Source organism: Mauremys mutica, chromosome 3 (genome assembly GCF_020497125.1).
Source record: "Mauremys mutica isolate MM-2020 ecotype Southern chromosome 3, ASM2049712v1, whole genome shotgun sequence".
NCBI lineage: Eukaryota > Metazoa > Chordata > Testudines > Geoemydidae > Mauremys > Mauremys mutica.
The window spans coordinates 140,866,507-140,881,375 of NC_059074.1; the positions used below are offsets into that span (position 1 = coordinate 140,866,507).

The 14,869-nt window shown below is 41.4% G+C and overlaps 1 protein-coding gene across 6 annotated transcripts in view; it reads left to right on the forward strand.

Moving 5' to 3' along the window:
• The window catches only part of KIF26B (kinesin family member 26B), a 417,971-nt gene that overhangs the window by 332,305 nt on the left and 70,797 nt on the right, over positions 1-14,869 (forward strand). The window lies entirely within an intron of this gene.

The window sequence follows — 14,869 nt, forward strand, 5'->3', positions numbered from 1 at the left end:
CCCGCTGAGTGAATCCTCCCTCCCCCTAAAAAAGGGTGGTGGTGGTGGTGGTGGTGGTTTCAAAGATAACAGCCAGTAGGGACAGAGCCGTGTTGACATGGAGACCCTGGGGACTGAAAATTGGTGCAGTGGTCCTGGTCTCCAGAGGCGCTCAAAGATTTGCAGCCATCTCAAGGCATCTGAGATGTTAGAATGCCAAACTCCCCATTTGTTCCACAGGGACAAACTTTGCTCCCCTTATGGAACAATTTGGAGAATACTGCAAGCTGGAACTCATATGATTTTCTATTTCCAAAGTGGATTTTAGCCTCTCTTAGTAGGTAAAACATGCATCACATTGAAAATGCAGCATTGTTACAAGGTTTAGTTACGGCATTTCAAAAGTTTCTTGACTTTTTTCTAGTCTTGTGTGAATCTGAGTGTCACCTTATCAGCTTGCAAAAAAGATGCATTCCATTTGTCATGCCGGAAACTCACCTATGCTGCTGCAGCTAGCTTCTGGGAAATCAGAGGAAATGTGTACGTAGAGGATAAGTTTTGTCCTCATTTTTCTTCATCATTGTCTCCAGCCATTTGTCATGTCTGCGAGTCTCAGAGCAAGTTTGGATTCGTTAGTTTGCAGTCACACAGGCTCCTTATCCATATCCTAAATGATTTGGACTTTGTGAATCATATGGCTTTCTTAGTAGAGCGCATAACGCATAGGTAGCAGCATCTAGAGCTCCCAAGTCTTAGCGTCATGAGCAAAGATTAATCGTCGAGTCAACATCCTATACTGTGGAGTTTGGATGAATGTTGCCATTCAGAAGGAAACATTGAAGAGGGTCAGGGGGAGGATGTATCAGGGAAAGTTGTGTGAGCTATTCATAACAAATAATTCATTCCATGAATTTCACGTTTCTTACGGTCCAGAGTCTACACACGGATAATCCTTTTTGCAAATGTATTCATGATTTTAAGTTATTCTCAGGTTTTATTTATTTTTGTCTTGGTATTGGAAATTCAGAATTCAAGCTTAACTGTGACTGGTCACATAGGTCAAATGGCTTTGTTTTTCTTCCTGGCTTGGATGATCATAACTCTAGTAATCAGGTTCCTGGTTGTGAATTTGTTTTGAAAAGCTGATATAACATTTGTTTCCCATGATTATTTGGCTGTGAGAACTTAAAATCTGTTTTTCGCAAATAGTCATGTTACCGGAACTCTCACTCAAAAGGGCCAAATGAACTCTCCTAAAAATATCATTGAATATTCATGGAACATCTTGTGGAGCATTTGCCTAGCTCTGATGTGAAAATGGCCTGTATGTCATATTTGAAAATGCAGCATAAAATATGTTTGACAAGAAAGGTGATCTATTTTTCAGTGTCTGTGGGTTGAAAGGAAGGCAGGCTGAAGGACTGGTAGAGGGTGTTTGCTCCTAGGGAGTCATGCTCCCTAGGCTAGGACTATAGATACATATAATAGTTACCAAATAAAACAGCTGTCTTTCTTTGCAATGTGTGCCTAGGAGAAAGGCAATAGCAAAAGTGCCTTCTACTTGCTGCTCTGGCAGGCTCTCATTGCAGTGATTCCCAGCTGTTATACTGTACTTCTTTAGGGTTTACATAGACTCAGAGGTGCCAGCACACTTGCTCATGTTTGTGTTTATCCAGTGAAAAGCAGCTAAAGCTCCTCCTTGTTCTGCATTTCCTCCAGAATCTGTTGATAAAAGAAAAGCATAAATGGTTTGCCAGCTGTCAGTGAGAGACAGCCCTCTTAAAATACTTTCCAAGGAGCCTTTTAAATTTCATATTAGAATACACGCTAGCATAGTTTGGGCCAGATTGCCTGTAGCTCTGGCAGGGGAGGTGGGAGAGTGGAAGGAGCTTCTCCCCCCTTGCACACCTCATTGGACAGCTAGGGAAATTGGAGTCCCTGTGCTTCGGAGAGTGATTCCATGCCCTCGCAAGAGCGCAATTACCCCAGAGTGGAAAGGTGAGGCGAGGAGGTGTGTCCACGGTGCATCATAGGGAGTGGATTGCACTGTTCTAAAGGGTGTTATAACCGGTACATTCACTCCCCTCCCTCTCCCCTTCAAGTGTGTGTCTTAACAACACCCCTTTCCTAGAGCCGTCTCTCACTCTGCACGCTCCAGCCTAGCCTGTTTAACTTAGAGGTTTTACCTTTCTTTGGGATGACACATTATTTCATTGTTTAGGGTAAGCTGTGAGCCTAAATATATGTGGACTAACGACTTGCAAATGGTACTGTAATATTAACACGCATTTTCTTATGTGACAGTGTGGTGCGGTATGTGGACTCAGCAAATGTCCATAAAACAGCACACAGACAAAGCATCCTATTAGTATTTGTGTTATTAAACAGCAATTGGTATTTATATGGCAATCTATCAATATACTCCATATGGTTTCTTGGGAACCCCAATATACTGTAAAATCTCATAACAAGCTTATGCCACATCTTACCACACAACTTAGATCGGATAATGACAAATGATGTTCATTTCTCAGTGAAGCGAGTCCCTTCTCCGCACTGTTAAGCGCTGAGAGCCCTCAACTTCCATTCAATGCTGCATCAAGCCCCATGTCTGCAAGATGAAGTGTGAAAAACAATGGTCCAAATTTATAGCTGGGGTAAGCAAGCTCAGCTACATTGACTTCAGTGCAGTGTGCATGTTTATGCGAGGGACAGACATGGCCTTGTGTCTGCAGTCTTCATGAACAAATATTTCCTAGTGCCTAAATATGCTTTGAATGTTTCTTCATATCCATGAAGCTATGGAATTTTGGAAGCCAGGGAGTTGGAAGCGGATTCTCTTGCCAAAGAAAAACAGATTGGAAGCAATAACACAGACTGTTGTTAACTGCGGCATAAACTCAGTTAATGTAGTTTAACATAGCAATGTAGGAATTCTCAAAACAGATCAGATACCTGGTATCTTGCCTCTGATCCTGCTCAGTTCTGGGTGCTTCAGAGGAAGGTGTGAGAATCCTCATAATAGACCGGCACATGTATTTAATGATCCGTTTGTGCTCTGAAGTATGAATATATATCCCATATTATCCAATTTAATGTAACTCTGAGTTTTCTCATTATCCATATAAATATCTAGTCCTTTCAAAAACCTTACTAAGCTCTTGGCCTCCAGGATATCTGTGGCAATGAGTTCCAGCTAATTATGCATTGGGTGAAAGATATTATTTCCCTCTATCAGTTTTAAATGTGTTGCCTTTCAATTTCATCAGTGTCCCCTTGTTCTGACATTATGAATATCTCCCTCAGAAGAGTGGGAGAGGATTGTTTCCTTTGCTTGAATGTAAAATAGTTGCATACAAAGTATAAAGATTCACACACACTCCAAAAAAAGCTGAAGGAACAAAACTCCAGCACTGAGCATGTTTTAAGTGTGCTATGGAAAGAAGGTTTTGTGAAGATGTGTGTAGTAATTGTTACTGTTTTAAAGCGTTCAGATTTACAAAAGTGCTGTGTTATCTGCCTCTGATTTCAAAGATGAATGTGTTTAAACCCTCAAATGAATACCCATTTGCACAAACTCCATAGAGCTCACTGTTCAAAAATGACTCTGGTTGCTAGGCAACAGTAGTGGTAATAATTCATGGTAATGCCTTGTTGGAAATAATCATTTTTATACATTTTAATGACTTTGATAATGCAAGAAAACAGTGTTTAGAAAAGTGCAGGTATATATGAATTCCTTTCTCAGAAATCTCAGCTGATTTTATTTTATTTAATAGATCTTGTCTTGTAAATACACTCTTTACATTTGTTTGTGTTACTGGAAGCATCCTGTTTGTTGAGCTACTGATGCTTATCCAGCAAGGCAGCATGGTCCAGTAGGTAGGTGGATGAGAGTGAAGAAACCTGGGAATTCCTTGCACTGCCACAGATTGTATATTTATCAATCTGCGTAGGTGGCCAGTGTCGCTGCAGTATGTGAGTGCCTCTCAAACGCTGGATGATGAGGAGTATTATTATTATAGGCAGGAAACTGAGGTACAAAGAGATTAAGTGGTTTGCCCAAGAATGCACGGGAAGTCTGCGGCAAAGCCAAGAATGGAACCCAGATCTCTTGAGTGTCAGTCTAGTGCCTTAACAATAAGACCATCTTTCCTCTCTTACTGTGTGACTTGGGCAAGTCACTTAACCCTATTGGTTCCTCAGTTTCCCATAAAATAAAGATACTGATACTCCACCCCACTTTGTAAAGGGCATTGAGATCTATGGGTATGTGGCAGGGCAGGGGTATAAACCCCTTGGAAGCCTTGCTAAAGGGGCAGCTCCTCCCCTGCATCCCAGCAGGGCAGCTGAGTGCAGGGGCCCAGACACTCAGCAAAGGGCTCATCTGCAGACCCTAACGAGGGCAGGCTCAGGGGAATCAGCTGAGCCAAGTGGAGCCAGCTGGGCTGGTGACTGGGAGGAGAGAGAAGCCCAGAGAAAGGCTCAGTGGGAGGCTAGCTAGGGGAGAAGACGGGGGGACTGCAGCTCTGTCTCTACCGGCTGCAAGAGGCCTCAGGGGTGAGAAGACCCAGGGAAGGGTCAGTGTGGGAATCGATGTTGAGCAAATTGGGATTGCTCTAAGCACTATAAATAAAGAGACACAGGTGAAACACCTGAAAGAGGCGGTGGGACCCTTTTCTTTGACCAGCCTAAGCACAGAGCACAGGGACGAGAGGGAAGGAACCTGTGTGGACCCTGGGACAGGGTGAAAAGCACTGCATAAAAGCAGAGTGTACAAATATAGGCTGGGCTGGTTCTTCATTGTTATGTCATTTTTACACTGGTGTGACTACATTGGAATCAAGGGGAAGCTGGCCTGTTGTTTAGCCAAAGACAGTCTATCACTATAGAAAGGGAAGAGGGGAAACTGTTTTGAGCTAATTTATCATGGTATAAGAATTTCCCCTAGACAATATGTGGTATGTTAAATTTATCATTTGAAATTGTTCCTTTCTAGTCATGGGGAAAAAGGAAAAACGATTGAATGTATATGAAGAGTCCACTTATGTTCTCAGTTACATGGATGCACATCCTGAATGGCTCGTTTGAAGCCGGTGGAAATATAACTGTGTAAAAGCTGGCATGGGAGGAGAATCAGGGATGAAGTGTCTGTTGTATTGCATGCATTGTCATGGCATTTGTTGCATGAGTTAGATTTATACCTCTCTGTGCTCTACAGAAATATATCAGTGAAACCTGTTCACTAGGGACAGGGGGACAGCTAGACAACAGCTAACCATAAACTAAACAATGCAAAACACTACTCCACATAATCTGACCAGTAGCACAGAGGCCTCAGTAAGGATATGTCTACACCTTGAGCTGGATGTGTAAATTCCAGCTCAAGGAGTCATACCCTCGCTAGCTCTCAGTGAGCCAGCGCACTAAAAATAAATTGTAGTTGTGGTGACAGGAGGAGCTAGACACCTTGAGTATGTACTTAGCATCTTGGAAAGATACGTACTTCGAATGGCTAGCCCCACACACACTGCTGCAACTACATGCTATTTTTAGAGCTCTGGCTCTCAGCGAGCTAGTGTGGATATGACTCTTGAAGCTGGAGATTACCCTGAGTTCTGCTTCACTCTTCAAATTATAATTATGCCTCTTGCAATGCTCCTCACGGACTATCCTCTAGAATGCAAAGGTGAAGAACATACACTCAGCTTCTTACATAGGTGTAAATCAGGAATAATTCAACTGAAGTCAATATAGTTACACTGGTGTAAAGCCAGTGTGAGCGAGAGAAGAGTCAGGCTGTTATGAAAGGTAAACTCAGACACTATTGTTGGCCTTAATGGGCCTGATCATTGAAGTCAGTGGAGTTACACCGCTGTAAAAATGGTGTTGGTGTAGAATCAGACAAAATATGTTTTGTCCAACACTGGAAATCTCTGGAAGGGCCATCTCCAAATCTCCAGCTGTATGCACAACAGTGCTGTTTGCCTGTATCATGGATTATCTTCATCATTAGTCTCCCTCCTTAATCTGTCAGTAATCAGGTGCAGTGACAGGCTCCCTCAATGCCATCGGGAAAGGAGGTTTTCCACAGAGTTTATGGAGCAGCTGTTGAGGGAAAAGTTGACAATAACAGCTAATAAACAGCAGATCAATCCAATTAAGTGGAATAATATTTTAATGGCAGAGATTGCTGCTTGATGGAGCTCCTGTCACCATTAAGATCCTTGTTAACTAGAACTGGCACATGCAAACTCTGTCTTCAGCTATGATGTTCCACCGAATCTCAGCTTAGTAAAACTCTTAGTACCTCTTCTGCATTCTGGGCCCAGTCCTGCTGCCACTGAAGTTAATGACAAAACTGCCATTCATTTTAGTGGGGGCAGAATCAAGCTCTCTCTGGCATGTGATTTATTACTTGAGTCTAGGGGTGCAATTCAATAGTATTTATATTGGCTTTACACTAGTGTAACCCTACTTACTTCAGTTATTCTTGATTTACACTGATATGAGATCAGAATATGTCTGTCACCTCCTTTATCTTCCCCTTGATAAGCGCATGTTCCACAGATCACTGAAGTAATTGGAAAAACTCACATTGACTTCAGTGGGTTTTGGATTAGCACCCTAGTCCGATGTGATTAGATGAATTTAAATAACTGTTAGTGCATTAGAAATAGGTGAATTCCTTTACTGGTTCAAAATTTATTCATGGAAATCAGAGTACAGATAAAACAGGCATAGAAAAGAGAGAGAGATGAGGACATATAGGCATGAGAGTTGGCAAAGAACCAGGGGACTAGGAAAGGAGAAATGTTCCTGAAGGGAAACAAGGTGAAAGATAGATCTCTTAAAGAAACTGGGACATGGGGCTTTGAGGATGCAGCAATGCACAGGGTGGAATTAAGAAGAGAAGGAGAAAGAGGAATGAGCCCTTCCAGGAAGAGGAATAAGGCTGGTGAACCATCACTGAGGCATCCAGCTTGGGGAGATCCATCAATAAAGATCTTGGTGAATATGAGACAACTATTTTAGAAAAAGTTGGAAAAAAGCTGGAAAACTTGGTATTGTCGAATCCCTAATGAATAATTTCCACTCTTAGTCACGCAGAACAAAAGGCTCTTGTATGATGTTAGCAAGTAGAGTTTAAGGTCCAAAGCCTTAGCTGGTTTAAACGGAAGTCAATAGAACTATGCCATTTTACATCTGCTCCTAGATGCCTACTCACTGACACTGACTCTAAGTTTTGCAAAGTGGAAGAACAACAAATGCAATTGTAACGGAGTGGTGAGAACCACATGTCAAAGTGGGGATAATGAGTAGGTTGGCTATTAAAGACACTTTTAAGGATTTTTCACTAATGACAGATATGGTTGAAGCTTTTACCAACTTGAATTTCTGGCAGAGTTTCTTCTTGAAACCAAGGATCTTCATGAAGTAGATTTTGGGATTTGCAGTTTGTGAATGCAGGAAAACTCTTACCTGCACACTTCATTCGAGGAAATCGAACTATAGATCAAGAGCAGGAGAACCACAAAATACTGACTTCACCAGCCACCAACATTTTGGTGTTGGTGAGCAATGGGTACTTGCTCTAGGGCAGTTTGTATCATTTAGATTGTTTGATGGCCCAGGTCTGAGCTGGTGTAAATTGGCTTAGCTCCACTCACTTCAATGCCAATTTACACCCATTGAGGATCTGGCTCAGAGTCTCAGTAGTGATATTACAAGTCACAGCAGTCGGGCTGCATGACTTTCTCTGGCTTGGGGTTCACACTGGTGATGCCAGACATCAGAAAGCCAACACAGTGGATGTAAGCTGCCATATTCACTGGGCCTGATTCCCTAGTCCACCAATTTTACTACATAACTCAATTGGCATTAATATTATTACTCCTAGTTTACACCCAAAGCACATATGGGAGAAGAATCAGGCCCACAATCTAGCTCTTTCTATTCTTTATAGAACTACTCAATCAATTAATTTATGTAGATGCTGTAATATGCAAATAATGATAGACTACTAAGGAAAATTAGAAGCTAAGTGTTCATGGTTTACAGTCATACTTAATGAGAATTAATAATTACATTTAAATACTCATTCCCAGCAGAAGTATGCAGCTGTATCAGGGAAGGATTCTAGGTTGGTCCAGGGCCAACGTGCACATAGCCGCCATTGCACAAGTGAGCCAACAATGTGCAATTATTGCTCAAATATAACTTGATTGAGGCTCAATTAGGCATTAACAGTGATTTTGCATACAAATGAATTTGCGCTTAATTCATTAAAATACTATCTTGAACATTAATAGCACTTCAATCAGGGTATCCACCCATACATTCTCACCTGTTTCACAACTGGTTCAGGCTCAATTAAGCATTAATAGATTTTTCTCCCATGCAAATGAGGTAATAATTCATTTCATGTATAATTGAACAAATTTTAAAAAGTCATGTTCATGGAATAGATAGATGCCATTAGTTGTAGCAAACTGTCTAAAAGGTGCAGTTGTTTTTATTAGGCTTAGTTCAATTTGTTTTTTACCTTAAATGTTTGCATTCAAATGAAAAATGAAAAAAACAATGTGATTTTGGGCAGACAATTCAGCGGCATCACATTGCAGACAAAAGAGAGAATTCCTCTCTATGTAACATAACTGCATACTCCCTAAATTATTGGGTTCAGTTCTGGGCACCTCAGTACCAGAAAGAGGTTGGCAAACTAGAGGGAATTCAGAGGAGAGCAGCAAGTATTGTTAAAGGTCTAGAGGGACTGACCTATTTATTAGGACTGAGTAAAAGAAATAAAGCTTTGTTGTAAATACATAGGGAAGAGAGGGATTTATTTATGGTGACACAAGGGGATATAGTTAAGTTGGGGTAATGGAATGAAAATAAACAAAGGAAAAATTACACTGAAAAATTTGCTGAAGGAGAAGACTGTTAGTGGAATATTTTCCCAAGGGATGTGGTGAAAACCCCATCAGCAGAATAATTTATAAGTAAGCTGGACATACCACTGGTAAATATACTGTATGAAATAATGGTGAATTGGAGAGGGATAGATTTTTTGAGGGCAGGATCCTTGGACCAGATCTTCAGCAGGTGTGAGTTGAAGTAGCTCTATTCGGGTCCTTTATCTTCATACACGTCTGTAAAGCATTGACAGTATCACACCGCCGGCACTAGACAAATATATATGGTCTAGAAAATCTTTCAGATCTCTCATTTGTGAGATGTGGAAAACTGGCTGTCTATTGATATGTTAAGATTCAGTACACTAAAGAAATGCTTCTGGTTTCACTGTATCAGTTGCCCCTTCCTCAGAAAATCCACCTTGCAATTACTTGGCATGTCCAGTCCCTTTCTCTGGTGGTTTAACTTTTGTTATCCAGTTTATCTCCTTAATCAGTTAGTTACATTGTAAAGGTCCCTTTCTCTCTGACATGTATGCTAAAGTTCTCATTGGGCTTGATTGGAAACTCACCGAAGTCAACAGCGTCTTTCTATTGACTTCAATGGCCTTTGACTGAAGCCCACCAATCATAAACCATAAAATGGCAAAGATAGTTAACAAAGAAAATAAAAAATAAGCACACAATCTTAATCTTAAATCTTATTAAACCTTAAACCTCTTCAGTTACATTTTGTGGACATTAAGCTCTTCCTGATGAGAACATGAGGTATCAGTGTTGTTTCACAGGGAAGCTGTTTTGTAAGAAATGCTGTAGACCTGAGTCTCCTCTTTTACCAGTTTTATACCTAGTTTTATAATATGACTATAACTCCACTGACTTCAACAGAATTACCCCCGGGTTACTTTTGTATACGTGAGAGCAGAATAAAGCCTTTCTGCCAAATTCTGCTTTTCGTTATGCCAGTGTAAATCTATATCAGCCCCATTGCACTTGGTGAAATAACTCTGGATTTACACTACCGGTGGGAAATTTCCCTTTATCTTTAAGGTCAACATCTGCACCTGTTTTTCCTCACATTGGAGTAAACCGGGAATAAAACCAATGAAGTCAAGACAACTACACGGGGGCAGATGAGAGATGAATTGGGCCCACTATATCTAATTGTCTTACGAGCATTTGAACTGCAGTGCTAATGTAAGAGGTCATCTCCTTCTAAACGTTAATAAAACTCCTTCATATTTTTGTAATATATTTGAAAAGAAGTTAACAAAAACAACCCCGTTGCCTTCCTTTCTAAATGATCAAAGTTTTTGGTGTGTTGGTTGCCTGAAGGCCTAACCACAAGCGAACAGATGTGCAGTGTTTTTTTTTTTAAAAAGCGCACAGACTTTTTAGACATCTGCAGGCTGGTAAAAAATCAACCAGTTTGTAAAATACTAAACAAAATCAGGCCCATTTTATGCCACCAAACTGAACTTATTGGCAACCTCATTTTTAAAGGTGTTTTTTAAACAAATGGCATTTGTTGACACACTCCTGCTGAGAGTGTGTGACAAGGACAGGTGCGAGTAGTCTCAAACAGGTACGTTTGCTTCGTCACGCTCTCTGGAGTGTCTTACTACCATGAGTGTCTACCTCAGGGCAGACGCCCCAAACGAATGATGTGTGTTATAATTAGATTTCACCAAGTCAGTAACAAATGTGAACTCCTGGATTACTATAACAGTTCTACCATGGAGCCACAGACAATCCCCTTAGGCTCTCCAATCTATCTTGCCATCTATCAGGCAAGCTGGTCTTAGTGACAATTGGTCACGTATACCAAAGATCATAAAATATTCAGGTTACTTCCAGTCCCTGAGACAAGCTCCCTTGCACGTAGCATTTCCAAGGTGTATAGGACCATTCACCAATCCTTTGTATTGTGATGTTCCTTAAAGCCCATTTAATCTTGATATGCCTCCTTAATGGGTGCTGGGGGACAATTCCTGTGCCTGGGTTCACAAGTTCAGAGCAAACGTTTTCAAAGTTATAAAGTGAAACTTACATATTTCCTTATAGCATGGAATACAGACATTACAAGTGAGATTAATGCATGCAGCAGTTTACAAGCATTCCATAGAGTCTAAATGCTAAACATTCTTATAAGATTCACACCTGTCTTGATCAATACTAACATACATGTGAGCTGGTTTGGTTTGCAGCTATGAATTTGTCTGTTCTTAGCTAATGCCTTTGACCTTGGTCGGAACTGGGGCTTGGTTTACCAGTATTACAGATTCCATAAATATGTTTTGTCTCATCCACCCCATCAGCAAAACAGCATTATCTGACCAGACTGTTTTCTTGTTTTCTTATATGATTGTCAAATGTAGTCAATTCTGAAGAGTAGTTGGGGCTTGAGTTCTTGAGGTTGCTGTCTAGGATCAACACTGTTTTCCCTAATGTATATATAGTTATGTAAACAAAGGCGCTATCCATCAATGTCAAAGTGTATGTCAATTGATGTCAAAATGTCCATCCCTTGCATCTTCCTTCAGTACTGCTGAAAATGGTTGTCCCACTAGCATAGACAGGGTCAACTGAGTTAAACATTGCTAAACTGTGGTAGGTGATATCCGCTATCTTAGATGTAACCAGGATTGAACTAGGGATCTGTAGAACCATACTCATGAGCTGCTCTAGTTTGAGTCAAAGGACAAAGACCAGTAGTTGGGAGGTGTAACAGACTCATATCATTTATGAATTGGGCTCAGTGAGGGACACACAACACACAGTGAACAACAGGTTACACTACAGCACTTTGCTATGGTGGGTGTTGAACTTGACTGACTCTGTCAGCTCTTAGGGACACTGCTTTCAGATGGGTAAGGGGAGATATTTTTTACACTCACTGTCAATAATGCCATGCCCTTTTATGCAAATAGGGCCTGAGTTCCTTGAAACCACCTTTTGAATACTGAATATACATTTTAATATCAACCCACTGACATTAGCAGTGTAGCAGAATCTGCTGTGTTTATAGGTCTTCGGCACTGGAAATGTGCTCCTAGTCTGTTGTAACAGCGATGTTTTCTGTAATGTGCTTTCTAGCTGCAAGTCTGTGCAGAAGGACACAAATACAGAATTTCCATTGACTACCCAGTTAGCATATAGTGGATGGAAAAAGAGAGCTGTTTGCAGAGGAAGCATTTCCAGTAGAGTGCTGTGAGGTGAGAAATAGCTGGAGGTTCTGCAGAAAAAGAGAGAGCCTGAGACTGCTCAGCTCTCTAATTCAATCAGTCAGAATTCTTCCAAGTGGATCTAGACACAGAGCTGAATACTGTTTGCATTATTCGTGTAAGAAGGTCCATTGGACATAACTGTCCTCTCACTTATACTAATATAACTTGGGAGTAACGCCACTGCAGTCAGTAGTTAAACTGGTGTAAAACAGGGGCAAGTTAGAGGAGAATCAGCCCCACCGACTTCAGTGGTACTACTTAGATGGACAAGATTTGACTGAGAGAGCACATCGGCAGGGGCGGCTCTAGGAATTTCGCCGCCCCAAGCACGGCAGCACGCCGCTGGGGGTGCTCTGGCGGTCCCTGGTCCCGCGGCTCTGGTGGACCTCTCGCAGCTCCACCGAATGCTCCACCGGAGCTCCACCGGAGCTCCACCGAAGCCGCGGGACCAGCGGACCCTCCGCAGGCACACCTGCGGGAGGTCCACCGGAGCCGCCTGCTGCCCTCCCGGCGACAGGCAGAGTGCCCCCCGCAGCATGCTGCCCCAAGCACGCGCTTGGCGCGCTGGGGTCTGGAGCCAGCCCTGCACATCGGTAAAACAGAATCTGTTGGTGGCTAAAGAAAATTAGAAGACTGGGCCCTATTTGCTCCAGAGAGATTCTGAATGCCCCAGTATTTGTATTCCTCTCCTAGATTTGAGGCTTCTTACCCTGAGTGGTTGATTTGCAGTAAGAGCTGAGCTGTTCTCATGGTAAGAACTTTGGGATCTTGGAATCCAAAATAAGTCGGTTGAACTGGCAACATCTCCTCCCCTCGCTTCTGCTCAGTGAGTGATTGCTAGCACTTTGGATGTTTATGTGGTGCTTATTGGTGCTATAACCAAGAGACTTTATTCTGGACTCTGCAGAATTGCCTCTGAAATGGCTTGTGTTAGTTCTGTGCTACACTTTATTGAAGTTCTGTTTAGTCCTTCACTTGGAAACACCTGCTAAGGTCATCTATGTCCCCTCACAGATACAACATCCTTTCAAATCGTGTTTGTATTCAACTCAGTATGGCAGGCACCCACCACTGTAAGTCAACAGAGGCAGGTTCACTGGAATGCTCCAGCTGCTTTGTACTTTTCTGTGTATTTGAATGAGGCATTTATAGCCTCCCTCATGCAAAATGTCCCAGCAGCTGCCATCCATGTTCCCAGTAGGGGCCTGGCTAGGCCAGGTAGAGCATACCTGTCATTGTCAGAGTCCTCTATGGGATATAATGAAAGGGATAGAGCTTCGTTAGGACCTGGATCTACTGAGCATGCATTTAATATTGAAATGGATCAGAAAGGATTTCTCAGTCTTGGAAATGGTTGAGATTAAGCATGGAAAATTTCAGCCCCAAAGATTTTTTTGCAAAGTTGTGAGCCAGTGAAAGCAAAGAAATAGCATGGAAGTGAGCATGTAATCTCTGGCTCCTGCAAACACTATGCCACAAAATAACTTCTACAAGCCTGCTCATCTTATTAGGGAAATATTTACACTGATGAATAAAACATGATTTTGAAGTTTCTGTATTCACATTATTTTGTCATGTGTATGCAAAATAGAGCATAACCTTTGAAACCAACCAGCAAGTTCCACTGGCCTTATTTCTATCAGATATAAATGATATATCCTATGCTCTGGTTTAACTGTATCATATGTAGATTTATATATAATGTTGCCCTTACTTCTGCCATGTGTGTCCAGACACCAGTGTTGCTCCTCTGCTGAGCAGTAGCAGATTCTTTCAGGAATCCCAGCTGAAAACTAATGTCTAATTCCCAAAGAGCAACTCTGCATCAAAAAAATTTTTAATCAGTGATCAAGACAAGGAGCAAATTCTCTGGTGGTTCACAGTGCTCCCTGTTCCCTAGAATGTTGTATAACCAAAAACTAACAACAACATGTCTTCACAAGACTGAATATTAGCTTGCACACTAAGAACTGAGAAGATTGAATGTACTGGTGCCACCTAGTGATGTCAGCCATAACAATAGTAACTTGGATATGTGAAAATCATTCAGACTTAGAACTACACATCTATTTCATCCCTATACCCTGAAAACTATGTATCCCAGTACAGAATAAACATGAGTTTATTAATAATTTTGAGTTAACTCAACAAATATAAGTATATCTGTACAGTAAATATTACTGCAAAGTGCTTTATTAGTTCATCTTTACTCTTCTCCCAGAAATATAAAAATTCCATCTTTCCTATTAAAATCTTATTCTATGGCCCATATTCAATCAAATAGGCGAATTCTGTGTTCTCTTCTACCTATTATCTCCCTATTACCCTTGACTTGTGCCAATAACTGAAGCTATTCTACACATAAATTCCCTTTTAAAGCTATACAGTTAGGCAGTACCACTCTTTGTGACAAAAACCAACTTGTACCGTTTACTGACAATTGCGGTCTTAACTCAAAAGGGATTGGGTTTCTTCAAATCAAATAATACTCTACTGACATTCATTGTGACATGCCGCCCACATCACTTTACCCAGCATTTGCAATACCTGAATGCAAAAGAATTTTATCCTTGGTTAATCTCATAACACTCAGTAAGAATCAAACTGCCACCGCCTCGTCACGGCTCCCTTTTTCATAGTGATGGACCAATAGGCCAATAGCTCACATTCTGTTCATATTCAGGCATTTCCTGTATTTAAATATACAAAGATCTGGACGTTCCCCTTGATCCTCATGAGGAGAGCCAG